Genomic DNA, 13,659 nt, shown 5'->3' on the forward strand with positions numbered 1-13,659 from the left:
CGAAGTAAAGGGCTGACTCGCGCGTCCGCTCGGAATGGTGCGGTGACGACCGCATCGCGTATTGAGTCGTGTCTTTCGTATGCGTTGTGGTCTTCGACATTGCGTTCGTGTATCTGCGTTGTTGGCGTCCATGAGATTCGGAGTGACGAATCCCTGTATCCCCGGAAGTTCTCGAAATACATTATTTTATACTATTGCGTTGTGTCTTACTGTCTTCCTTCCCACGGCCTTATAATACCCTAACCCACGACGGCTGACTAGTCGAGCTATCGAAGTTTTACGTGCTGATTTCGTGAGCGGCGCAAGTGATTGCGCCTGGCGCCCAATTACCGTATCATTTATCGTGTCGGTGATCGTGACCACGAGACTCAGACCCGGTGGATAGAGAGACGTTGTCGAGAGAGAGAAAGAGAGAGAGAGAGAGAAAGACTGAGTTCCGAGCGAAAGAGTGTCGAGAGGACTTGCCGAGGAAAATCTGAGTCGTCACGATCACGGTTGTTCGGGAATAATTATCGATTTGGTATTTCGCGTGAAATCTGATTTGCGACGCCGCGCCTACGCGCCCGGCGGACCGTAGGCCAGCGACGGCCGTCGCAACGCAACAAAAAGTGTAAAATGCTATTTATAAAAATCAAAACTAAATATGAAATCAATAGTTAACTAGCTAAGTACCTCGAAGCAATTCAGTTTGAGTATTTTATCCAAATGTTTTCCATATTCATATATTCATATATCAATATATTCATCACTTTTTTTTAAATATGATGCACATTCTGTCAGATCTTGAGCAACGAGTTCTATCTTATCCGAAGAAATACGATCTAACATTGCAATATTCAAAATATCACATAATGCACAAGTTGGAAGTAAACAAACTGTATCCATTGGTAAATTTTGTAAGTAATTACATAATTCTTGTAATCGGTTGTCACAATTAGTTTCTCTAAACTTCATTTTTCTCGTTTCTAAAATAATTACATTCGAATCAGTTAGTGTTCCAACTCGAATTCTCGTTAATATATCTCGATAAGAGTCATCGCCTTGTTGTCGCACATTAATTTGTAATTCATCATAACTGAATAAAGACCATAAATTTACAGAGCCCATTGCACCAATATACTTCTGAATTTTTAATTTGGATAATTCAATAAAAGGCGGACCTTCATGTACAGGTGGAAGTTGTAATAAATCTCCAAAAAGAAGTACAGGATGTCCCATGGGAAGTTGCTGAAACTAATCAGCTGTCATTTTTAAACGTATGCAGTTATTGAAAAAACAAAAATTGCGTTGGAAAGAGGAAAGTCTGCAGTTTTTGATGGATATAAATAAAATTTAGCAAAATGTTTGTATATCAGTTTATTTTATTAATGAAAAATATGCTAATAATCAAGTAAGCTAATGATAAATATTTTCAAAGTGTGCACCATCTGAATTTGTACAAAAATCAATTCTTTTACGAAAACTTGTGAAAACTTTTTCTAACATGTCGTCTTTAATGTTGCTGACGACCTTTTTAATAGCTACTACTAAATCTGACACTGTTTCTGGATTTCAGGCATAACAATGGTCCTTAATGTATCCCCGAAGAAAGAAGTCACATGGATTTAAATCCGGCGAGTACGGTGGCCATTCTAGCCCCCCCTGGGCAAATTTGGGGTATCCCAGACCGATGACTCGATTGCCATAAACTTTATGGATTGTTTCGAAGACCTCCTGGGTTCGATGTGGTGTCGCTCCATCGTGCATGAAATGAAATCCTCTGACCAGGCCTCTTTTTTTTGCATGAGGGAAGAATTGTGTTTCGAGAAGCTGCTTGTAACTTTCACCAGTGACTGTTGATTCGAAGAATTGCAGATAAATTCCTTTTACCGAGATCGCAGCCCATGCTGTTATTTTTTGTCGATGTAAAGGTTTAGCCAGGGAAACGTTGGGATTTTCCGACCCCCAAAATCTATAATTTTGTTTATTAACATAACCATTTAGCCAGAAATGTGCTTCGTCCGTGTAAATTATCAATTTTGCATCAAGTTCTCCATCTTCAAACATTCTATTTATCGTCTTGCAGAATTCCACACGTTTCGTCATAGCGCGTTTGGTTAGCAATTGATGCGATGTTATTTTATAGGGATGCATTTTCAGGAAATGTTTTAAAATCCTGTGTAACGTTGTTTTGGATATTTCAAGAGCTTGGGCAGCTTTCCGAATGGAAGAATTTGGATTCTCTTCAAAATACTTCTTAATATCTTCAATGTTTTCTTTTGCAGCTACAGACACAGAAGGACCTGGCAGATCATGTCTACGGTCTTGGATAGTTCCATACTGCATAAAATTATCGATAATTCTGATAAAAATAACACAAAACATTATTTTAATGCAGATTTATTGCCAAAAAATGGAGTGACGTAACGCATACGTTTAAAGAAATAATAAATTCTAACCTTTTCAGCGTGTTTTCGCTCTTAATTTTATGTGTTCCGTATTTAGTACGAAACCCCCTGTAAGCATTGCTATAAACTTTTCCTCTGGAAAAGAAGCACTCGACAAGATAAATCTTTTTTTCCGTCGTCAGATTACTCATTTTGACGCGCACGGACTTGCATCTACCACAACCAGAATAAAACTGCGGACACTCAGATGAACGACCGTTAACCGTAAGACCCTTTCTGAAGTCATGGAGGGGAGAACCAATCGTTTACTTTCAGCAACTTCCCATGGGACACCCTGTATATGTTTTTTTTGCCGAACCATCCATTATCACAATCCATGGTATTAAATATTTCTGTTAGTCGAAGATGAATGTACATTAATGTAATATTTGAAATCATTGAAACTTCATCGATAATTATTAAAACAACATTCTTAAGTTCGTCCCGTATAACTTTAAGGGCTATATCAGAGAGTTGTTTATATTTAGCAGTACGGCCATGTTCTACTGGCAATTGAAATAATCTATGAATAGTAAGTCCATCAATATTAAAAGCTGCTATACCGGTTGGTGCAGTTACCGCTGTGTCTTTGTCTCCAATATATTTTTTAATCCAACATCTAATAGTTTTGATCAAAAAACTCTTTCCAGTACCACCTTCACCGCTAACATAAAGTCTAAGAACTTCATTATTATCATCAGATATAGCAGCAGTAATTCTATCAAAGATTCGTTTTTGATCAGTATTTAATTGCGTCACCATTTCATCGACGTTAACTTCAAATTTATTACTATCTTCATTAATATCTGTAAAGTCCCTCATTGCTCCTTCAACTTCGACAGGAACACATTCTAATGCACAATTTTCAGGACAGTCATTTTCCTCTTCATCTTTTCTAATTTCTGAAATTTCTTCTTGTATTAATTCTTTAATATTATCTATACCTTGCTGAATGACGGTTATTCTTTCGTGATACTGAAGAGCATCTTTCAATTTAAATTGTACTAAAGAAAATGCTTCTGCATAACTATCACATTCATTATTTAATTCACTAATATCTCTCCAAGGCTGAAATAATAACAATAATGAAAAGTAGTAACGCTCTGGTTGAGTATGGACATTGTATTCGTAATGATTGATAAGATATCCACGTTTACGTTTCCTTAAATATAAAGATTCACCGAGCACGTAATATTTTATTTTCTTAGAAATTGGTTTATCTTTCGTAATATCATACCATTTTGCATACTCATACAAATTAGTAGATTCTAGTTCTTTAGGTCTGCTCGGATAATATGTATCAATTAAAGAAGGACAAAAAATATCGGCAGATTCAGAATTTAACATTTCAATCTCTTTGTGAGACTTAACTTTTCTACTTCTAATCATATTTACATCTAACCATCTTATAGTCGTTTCCTTGTCAGTACCGTATAATGATATTCCTAACAAAGTGTCAGCAGCTTCAAGAGCTCCACATTCCCTGTGATTCAACATGCGCACTCCAATATTCCAAAGACAACTTCTCAACGATTTTGTTGAATTTATCTTTTGAAATGTATCTTCTGCATTATTACTCTTTTCTGCTTTGGAAACATATTTTGTAGTATACCAAGTTAATAACGTAGATTTTTCACCTACAAATTGAATATCCATGTTTCCTTCCCAAGCAACAAGTATAGCTGGATTATAATCATTAATATTGATTTCTTCTTTGGATCGTGGCAGATCATACAATCTGCTTTTTGTTTTCAACTTTCTTCTATCCGCTATTGAAACAGCAACATCTCTAATTTTCAAAGTATTTGCTACGGATCTTGGAAAGCCAAACCTGCATACTTTCGAAAAACCTACTTTAGTTTTTTTAGTACGCAAGCAGTAATCATTATGTTTATGTCGTTAATGTGTATTTACACGTCGATATAATTCCGATGATAATTCTTTATTTGGCATTCTACAAGTGACATATTTTAAGATAAAAGATGTAATTTCTTCATTAGAAGATGTACCAATTACCGGAGCATCTTTTATCCAAATTAACAAATGAAAATACTGCATACCTCTGCCTTGATATTCACGACGCCAAAAGTAATGAGTGACCTCTCCGATTGGATTATCAGGTGAACAAAGAAAATCAAGCATAGCTTTAAATTTATTATCTATGAATCTCGAAGTTGATACAGGATCGAATGCAATAAGTTCGTTTGCAGATTTTCCATTGGCAATTGATTCATTTATTTCTCGAAGATATTCTATCAAATCGGTCGATGTCGTGTCGTGGGGGCCGGTAAGCACGCTTTAAATGAACACACTGTGGGTATACTGAATAACTGGATGTATATATGTTAGTATACAAACTTGCTTAGTAAATATCTTTGACTCTTGCGTCTATCGCTCGTGTCCGTGCTCTGCCGCGCGCCTCGCCTGCGCACATGCGCATCGCCTTCCTCGTAGTATCGCGCAGCAATACACTACAGTCCATAACCATTCGCATGGATTAAGAGTAAGAAACCAAGTAGCAGGTCCGTAATTATTTATCATACAACGCAAATTGCCTCTAGGTATTCTCCAATATTGTTCTGTATTTCGTAACTTAGAAAATATAGTACTTAAGTTAGATTCAAGCTGCTGGTTAGATAATTGCTCCAAATAAGTAGCAGCTGTATACTTTTCACGAGGATCAGTAACATTCAGTTTATGAAATATGCCAGCATTTAATTGTCGCATATTGTTATCATGTAATGAATAGAAAAGAAATTGTGGATTTGTCCGAAATTCCGAGTGTTCCGACATAAGTCTTAATTTAATATATTCGAAATCAGTTATCCGGACACATCTATCTTCATGCTGTCCATTTACACCATATGGATATAAATCAGGAAAACATTTTGTATCCAAATCTTTATTACGATTATCCAATGGAATATCTTGAATTTTCTTCATTTGATAAAGTTTAGTTGCAGGTTCATTTATTCTTTTTTCATACATAGGATATATTGTACATTGTTCATAATATTCATCTGTTTGCGACATTTGAGTCAATAATGCCTCGTGTGTTTTCTTAATGTTATTTTCTTCATTATCATAACATTGAGAATCATGTTCTTGAAACTCAACGTTTTGTAATTCGGAATGTAACAAACTTTCAGGAGATGTTGGTAGTATAATGTCTGAATATATAGGATTATTTTGTTTTAACTATATTAAGGCTGTCCATACTTTTTTTACATCGACTAATTTTTCCCAGATTATATTTGCTTTAGTTGGAATACCACGAACTAATATATATAGTTCATGATTTAGATTAATAGGTTCATTAAAAGGACAAATCTTCTTTAAGGTTTCTTCCATAGGCAATGGCAAATAGAACGTTCTACCTTTTACTTTTGAAACCATGTGTTTATGTGGTAAATTTTTATTCATTACCGTACCCATTCTTTGCACAACTTGAAATGCTTTAGCTCGTTTTATAAGAATTCGTTCGTAATCATTTAATGTTGTAATTTCTTTTGGTACAGGTAACACTTCAAGCTTATTGGTTCTGCATGTTGGCGGTATTTTGTTATTTTTAAAATATCGATCACAAAATTTGCAAATTTTATAATTTTCATTGATTTTTAATCCTATATCATTAATAAAATTATTCCAAACTGTTGTACCATTTTTCTTACAAATTTTTACTCTAATAATATCTCTTTTAAAGCAATATTTTATGCAAGAAATACAAACATGTTTTGGAACATCTAGTGATCGTTTCGTAAATGCTTTAAAGGCCAAGTTATATTGAGACTGAATTTCATCCTCATTTAAATTAATTTCCGCAATAACCTGTGATGATGCAGTCGTTGCTTTTTGTTGAGCCTCAATTGCAATATCTCGGAGTCTGTTTATATCAACATCATTTAATGCTTTGTTTAATTTATTTAATTTTTTATTAAGATTGATCAAATCATATATTAATCTTTTAATATTTCGTATCATCGGAAAATGGGGAGACATTATCTCAATAGATAAAAACCATGATCTACATATTTCATAGTCAATATAACAGCCATGAGAATGACCTAGTTTGTCTTGATGTATCCGATTGTAACAAGTATGATAACATAAAAATTTTTTACGAAAAGTCTTTAATGTACAATTTACAAGTTCTTGAAAGCAGCTCTTCAAATCGTTTATAATAATCTCTTCTATTTTACACAGGAAACTACAGCGCCATGCTTTTCTGGTTTTGTGTTTTGATTCTATTAAAGGTAAAATATTAACTGCTTTGCCTTCGGAATCCATTACAATAGGTTCAGAAACATTATATACACGATAGGTAGTTTCAGCAAAATATGATTCCGCAGAAGTGGTATGTTTAGCTTGTCCACAAAACATATTTACATAATCTGTAAATTTTAATGATGGACATTCTATTGCACGTGTCACACAAACTTCAATTTTTTGTTTACATTTATTAAATATTCTTTTCATTTGTAGAATATAAACGTTTCTTATATAAAAGCACCATTTTGCTATACGTTCAGCCTCCAATCTATAATAGTTTCAGACAATGATGCCATTCTAAGAAGCTTTGATATATTTCTAATACACCTTTCTTTATTATATTTCAACATAATATTGTTATTAATTTTATGATTATTTTTTAATCCTTCATGTATCTTTTTTTTATAGTAAAGTTTTCTATTTACTAGCACATTATTTTTATGTAATCTATAATATTCCTTATTCGATTTGTTTATATCATTTATGTGTTTTTCATAATATTTCTTCTTAGATTTCTTTATATCATTTCTGTGTTTTGCGAAATATTCCTTATTTCGTTTTTTTATATCAATTTTATGTTTTTCATAATATTTCTTTTTCGATTTCTTTATATCATTTTTTCTGTCTTTTCCATAATAACTTTTTTTTGTTAATAAATCCTTTCTATGTAATTCATAATATTGTTTTTTAAGAACTCTTTTTTTATTTTTACGTAAACTATTAGGTTGTTCATTAAGTTCTGCGGTTTTCTCGATAGATAGCGTTTGTCCATTGAAAAAGATAGCATGCATCGCCTGAACCGCGGATTGCCGCATACTCCGTGACAGGTTAGACAACGCTTGACATTTCGCCAGAGTCTTTGTTGTGTTTTGACGTGTTGTGTGTACGCGCTATTCATTGAAATTGGAGGATCAAAAGGTGCATTTTCGTCACATTTTGCTATTTTTCTTCCGCAAAGGAGTAAAAGCGACGAACGCACAACGTGAAATATGTGGCGTGTACGGGGACTCGGCCATAAGCGCTGACACTTGTCAGCGTTGGTTTGCGCGCTTTCGTTCCGGAGATGTGAACGTCTCCGATGCTGCTCGCTCCGGTCGTCCATCCACCACTGACGACGACCAAATCGTGGCCGCAATCAAAGTAGACCGACACCTGACGACGCGGGAGATCGCGGAGCGCTTCGACATCGCCCATACAACGGTTGCGCAGCGATTAAAACGACTTGGGATGTCGAAAAAAGCAGATGTTTGGGTCCCTCACGAGCTCACCGAAAAGAACATTTTGGACCGCGTCATGATCTATGAATCCCTGCTGAAATGGAACTCGCTGGAGGCCTTTCTGAAACGGGTGGTCACGGGAGATGAAAAATGGGTAGTATACAACAACATTCGACGCAAGCGGTCATGGTGCGGTCCGGGTGAGTCGTCACAATCGGTTGCCAAAGCGGATTTGCATCCGAAAAAGTGATGCTGAGTGTGTGGTGGGATTGGCGAGGCGTCCTGTACTTCGAGCTGCTTCCGCGCGGTCAGACCATCGACGCCGAGAAGTATTGCGCTCAGTTAGAAAAATTGAAGCAGGCAGTGGCGGAGAAGCGGCCGGAATTGGCGAACAGGAAGGGCGTTGTCTTCCACCACGACAACGCCAAACCACACACTGCTTTGGTGACCAAGAAGAAGTTGAAGTGCTTTGGCTGGGAAGTTATGCAGCACCCACCGTACTCCCCAGACCCTGCGCCGTTGGATTACCATCTGTTCTGGTCACCCCAAAACAATCTCGACGGGCAGCGCTTTAATTCAGTGGACGATATTCAAATGTACTTGGAGGACTTTTTCGCGCAGAAGTCGCGCGACTTCTATAAACGCGGCATTATGTCCCTTCCAAAACGTTGGCAGAAGGTGGTCGATCAAGATGGACAATACATTCTAGATTGAATAAATGTGTAAGTACAATAGATTTATGTTTTAATTTAGGGCAAAAAAACCGCAGAACTTAATGAACAACCTAATAATAATATCTGTCTTATGCAATAAAACGTTTTCTGAATTATCGTTCTTATTTTGCTTTTTATTACTATCTCTATAATTATAACAATTTATTTTTCTTTTCATACTTTGTTGGTTTTCAGTTAAATGTTTGGTAATTGCAATGTTATTAACATAGATAATATCTTTTTTTATACTATCTTTATTGAATTCATAGTTATTATTAATTTGTTGTAAGTCAGGTAATACTGTAATTTGTGGAAAGTGTTCTATTTTATTTAACTGAAACATTTCCGCTAAATGCTGACGCATTACATTATGATCATATATAATTCTATCCGGTTGAAGATCAAATAAAAGAGATACTGCAAAGGCTATTGCAAAAACTTCGCAATCATTACCATTGGGTTGCAATTGAACCGTTGGAAACTGTATTGATTGTTTATCAAAAGAATAGAAAGGATATAATTTTTCAAGATAAATTTTATGGTGTGCATGTAATTGTTTCATATTCAATGAGTCATAGATATAAATCATTTCAGTATCATAATAGCTGCAAACCCAATGACCATTTAAATTAGTTGCTATATCACTGCAACTATGCAATATTTGAACATGTTTCTGATTTTTAGAAACAGGTTCGATTCTATCAGGACATTGAATTTTCCAGGATTCACGTGGTTGATATTGTGAGCAATGTTTTAATAATAAACCGAAATAGTCAATATGAATATCCTCTAACCATTCACCTCTAAGAATAGTCTATATATACCGCTGGCTTAGAGGTGTAATATTTATTACAAAATTTGTATATTTATGATCATATATTTTTGTTATACAAGAACTGATATTTGTTAAAAATGTGTTTTCGTGAATATATGTAGAAAAATTATTTGCATAATTCGTTTTATTATCTTGTGTTTTGCCTGTACAAACATGCAATGATGAAAAGGAATTGAAAGTGCCATGAATAGACTGCTTAACGTTATTAGATTTATTTAAAATATCATTATTTTTATTCATTATATTATAACAATCTAATGGATCGGACATTGTATCATCTTTGTGTATTATTTACTCTATTATCATTTCATTATCAGCACTGTTTTTTAATTTTTTTATTAAACCTGAAGACTTTTCCTGTTCAACTCTTTCTTGTCGATATTTTCGTTGTTTGCTAGCTAATACTTCTTTTCTTCGTATTTGATCCAAAGTAAAAAGTTTCTTGGGATCAGTGGATCTTATAATTCGGGGGAAATGTTCTATTTTATTTAGTTTAAACATTTGTGCTAAGTGTTGATGCATTAAAGTATGATCATACATAACTGTGTCCGGTCGAAGACCGAATAAAAGTGATACTGCAAATGCTATTACAAACACACCACAATCATAACCATTAGATTGATTTTGAACTGTCGAAAATCGTACTGGCTTCTTATCAAAAGAATAAAATGGATATAATTTCTCAAGATATAGCTTATGATGAGCATGCAAGCGTTTCAAATTCAATGAATCATAAATGTGAATAGCTTTTGTATCATAATAGCTACAAACCCAATGTCCATTTTCATTAGTAATCATATTGTTGCAGCTATGCAATATTTGAATATGTTTCTGATCCTTACAGATTCGATCGTATCGGGACATTGTATTCTCCATGTTTCACGTGGTCGGTACTCCGAACAAGATTTTAATAATAACCCAAAATAATCAATGTGAATGTCTTCTAACCATTTATCTTCAAATATCATCTGCATCGCATAAATATTTAAAGATTGCATATTATCATTTATTTTATTAACAGACATAAAAATTGAAATAACAATAAAACTTATAATTTATTATTATTATTTAACACTTTAAAAGCAGATTTTTTAATACTTAGGCGTTAAACTTTAAATATTTAACAATACTTAAATTTAACTCTGTGTTAAAGCAAACAATTCTTGCCAATAGTTAAATTGCTAAGACTAAAAGCACAACGTAGTGAGCGCTAATACAGCTGAATCTTTGGTAAGACTTCCGAATAGCCCCCCCTCCGATTTTCATGAAAGTTTTAGGATATATAGAGGTAGAGGTGAGGAAGATGTGGGTGGAAGGATTTTGTGTGAAAACGCCTCCTAACGAAGAAATTAATAAAAAAAGTTTAATGATTTTGCACGATTTCCAGCTGTCTACGCAAATTAAGACCTTGACCCTAACATATGTTGTCAAAGTCAATGTCTTGAGTGGCCTTCAGAAGGTATTAGCCGTCGCTCGTTGTTTATTAAAAAGTTAATAACAAAAGAAGTTTGATGATTTCGCACGAATTTTCCGAAACTGGAGCCCCGAACGTACACGCTCGGTTTTCAGCCCGCTTCGCGGAGGGGCGGGGGGGAGGGACAAAGCCCCTCCCCCTGCTGGGATACCTGCCGTGTACCAGGTGATCACAATCTGTACGGTGAAATCTGTTACATCGGCTCCGGCGAAGCCCCTCCCCCCCCCCCGCGAAGCGGGCTGAAAACCGAGTGTGATACTTCGTTGGTTAATAACTTTTTAATAAAGGTCAAGACCTGACCTGACCTGACCTAACCTAACCTAACCTAATTAACTAACCTGGTTAGTCTCTACACACATCAGTATATTATGTTTTGACCACTAATTTTAAGTAGTATAGTTTTCAAACTTCGTTTGTTAATAACTTTTTAACAAACAACGAGCGACGGCTAAAACCTTCTGAAGGTCACTGAAGGAGGGTGACCTTGACAACATATGGCAAGGTCAAAGTCATCGGAGGTGGGTCCCCTAAACAGCAGTATTACCAATATTTGTTAACACAAACGCGAGCAGAGATAACATACTAAGGTCCGTTAAGATTACATATGCGTGCAAAATCCTTAAACTTCTTTTGTTAATAACTTTTTAATTAATAACGAAGGAGAACTAAAACCTTCTACAGGCTACTGAGGGAGGTGACCTCTATAATATATATCAAAGTCAAGTTCTTGATTCGCGTAGGCAGCTGGAAATTCGTGCAAAATCATTAAACCTTTTTTTGTTAATTTCTTCGCTAGGAAGCGTTTCTGCAAAAAATCCTTTCATCCACACCTTCCTCATCTCTACCTCTACATATCCTAAAAATTTCATGAAAATCGGAGGGGGCGGCTATTCGGAAGTTGAGCCGAATCTTTTATTCAGTTCTTATAGCAGCCGACTTTTTCTTAATGCAGCGCTTTTTTAATGCAGCGCTTATGGCAGCCAAAACCCAGCGCCAGTGAACAGCCGCTAATGTTTTTAACGTTTTTCTAGAAAACGTTCTCAACGTTTAACCTGCAAATAAAAATATTTTATATATATTATTCATTACTAATTGCAACATAAATCCATATTTACTTTATAAATACAAATCTTAAATAATAAAAGTGAGAGTAAGAGTGAGTAAGAGAGAAAGACAGAGAGATTAAATAATTACTGAAACTAAAGCAGAGTATTATATTTATAGTACGCTTTATATCAAGAGAGAAAGCGTGTGTAAGAGAGAGAAAGGAGAAAGAGAGAGGAAGAGTGTGTGAGAGAGAAAGAAATTATAAGTAGGACCCTGATCTCATTACTCACAAGGAGTTGCTAGAGACCCTCAAGGGAGAGTCTGGAAACGTGACTCCATGTTGCAGTACACTAGTAACTTCTATAGGAAGTTGTATAGGAAAATGAATATGTCAAATAATAAAAATAGTAAATGTTATATGTAAGATAATATTATTTATTTAATTGCCGTGCATAGATTTGCTACTATATGATCTTTTGATTATTTTCTTTTTATTAGCAATTCTTAACCGAAATAAAATATATCTCGAAATAATTTTATTTTTTAGATTGTGACAATGTGGAATATCACAATTGAGTTGAGCAAATTGGACATCATAGTATTTCTTTAAATTGATGTTTGTATCTTTAATTACAGTAAAAGAACTTCTAAAAATAGTTTTCATTTGTACAAAAAAATTAAATACCTCTGAATGAACAAAGAAAAGGGTATTTTTCTGGGAACGTCGAAGTAAAACTAAATTATTATATTCGCAGTTTTGAATTTCTTTTGATCCCGTAGATAATATGCAGTTATCACAGCAAGTCATATTCTTTCCTATAAAAATATGTTTTACTTCGATATATATTTCGATGACGTATTCAGGGCCACTTCAACCAAATTCCGGTTAATTTAATCGTCGATTAACTTACAGGGCGATCAACATAAAACTTATATTATTTATACGAGAATTATGTTATTAGAAATTTTTATGTTGATCGTCCTGTAAATTAATCGACGATTAAATTAACTGGAGTTTGGTTGAAGTGGCCCACAATATAAAAAACTCACAACCTCACAATTAACACTTACGGTGATCTAAAAGGCATCCAAAACATCAAAAATAGTAACTTTACTGCAATATGGCTGCACCATTCAGAAGCTGAACGTCACGTTTTCAGACTCTCTCTTGAGGGTCTCTAGGAATTGCTAACAACTGCGAACTCTACTTTCGAATGAGTCATAGTGCATTCGAAAAGGGAGGAAAAAATATTTGTGTCGTGTCCGAGGATTTGGGTGTATGGGTCTTAGGTTCGGAGAAAATCGCATCGAAATGTGGGTATTTTCCAGCTGTACGTAAGTACAATGAAGAACTAAAATTCGGCATGAAGCGCGATAGCCTTAGTGGTTGAGCGCGCGCCTCGCGTATTGCCGGCCGCGCAAGTTGGGTTCGAGGCGTTGTAACAACTTTTTCTTCAGTTTTTTTTTCTTTCTCTGTTTAATGAAATGGTTTTATTCTTTATATAATGATTTATTCTTCGATTTTATTTTATTTTGCAGTTATTTGTGTGGAATCAAAAATAACAATAGGTTTTATATATTGATTATTTATTCATACATAACTGATTAACGTTATAAAATATGTCGCGTTCATTTGCTAATTTTGATGCATACCAAGCAAATTCGATCATTTTTTCAA

This window comes from Ooceraea biroi, chromosome 8 (genome assembly GCF_003672135.1).
Source record: "Ooceraea biroi isolate clonal line C1 chromosome 8, Obir_v5.4, whole genome shotgun sequence".
In the NCBI taxonomy this organism is placed as follows: Eukaryota; Metazoa; Arthropoda; class Insecta; order Hymenoptera; family Formicidae; genus Ooceraea; species Ooceraea biroi.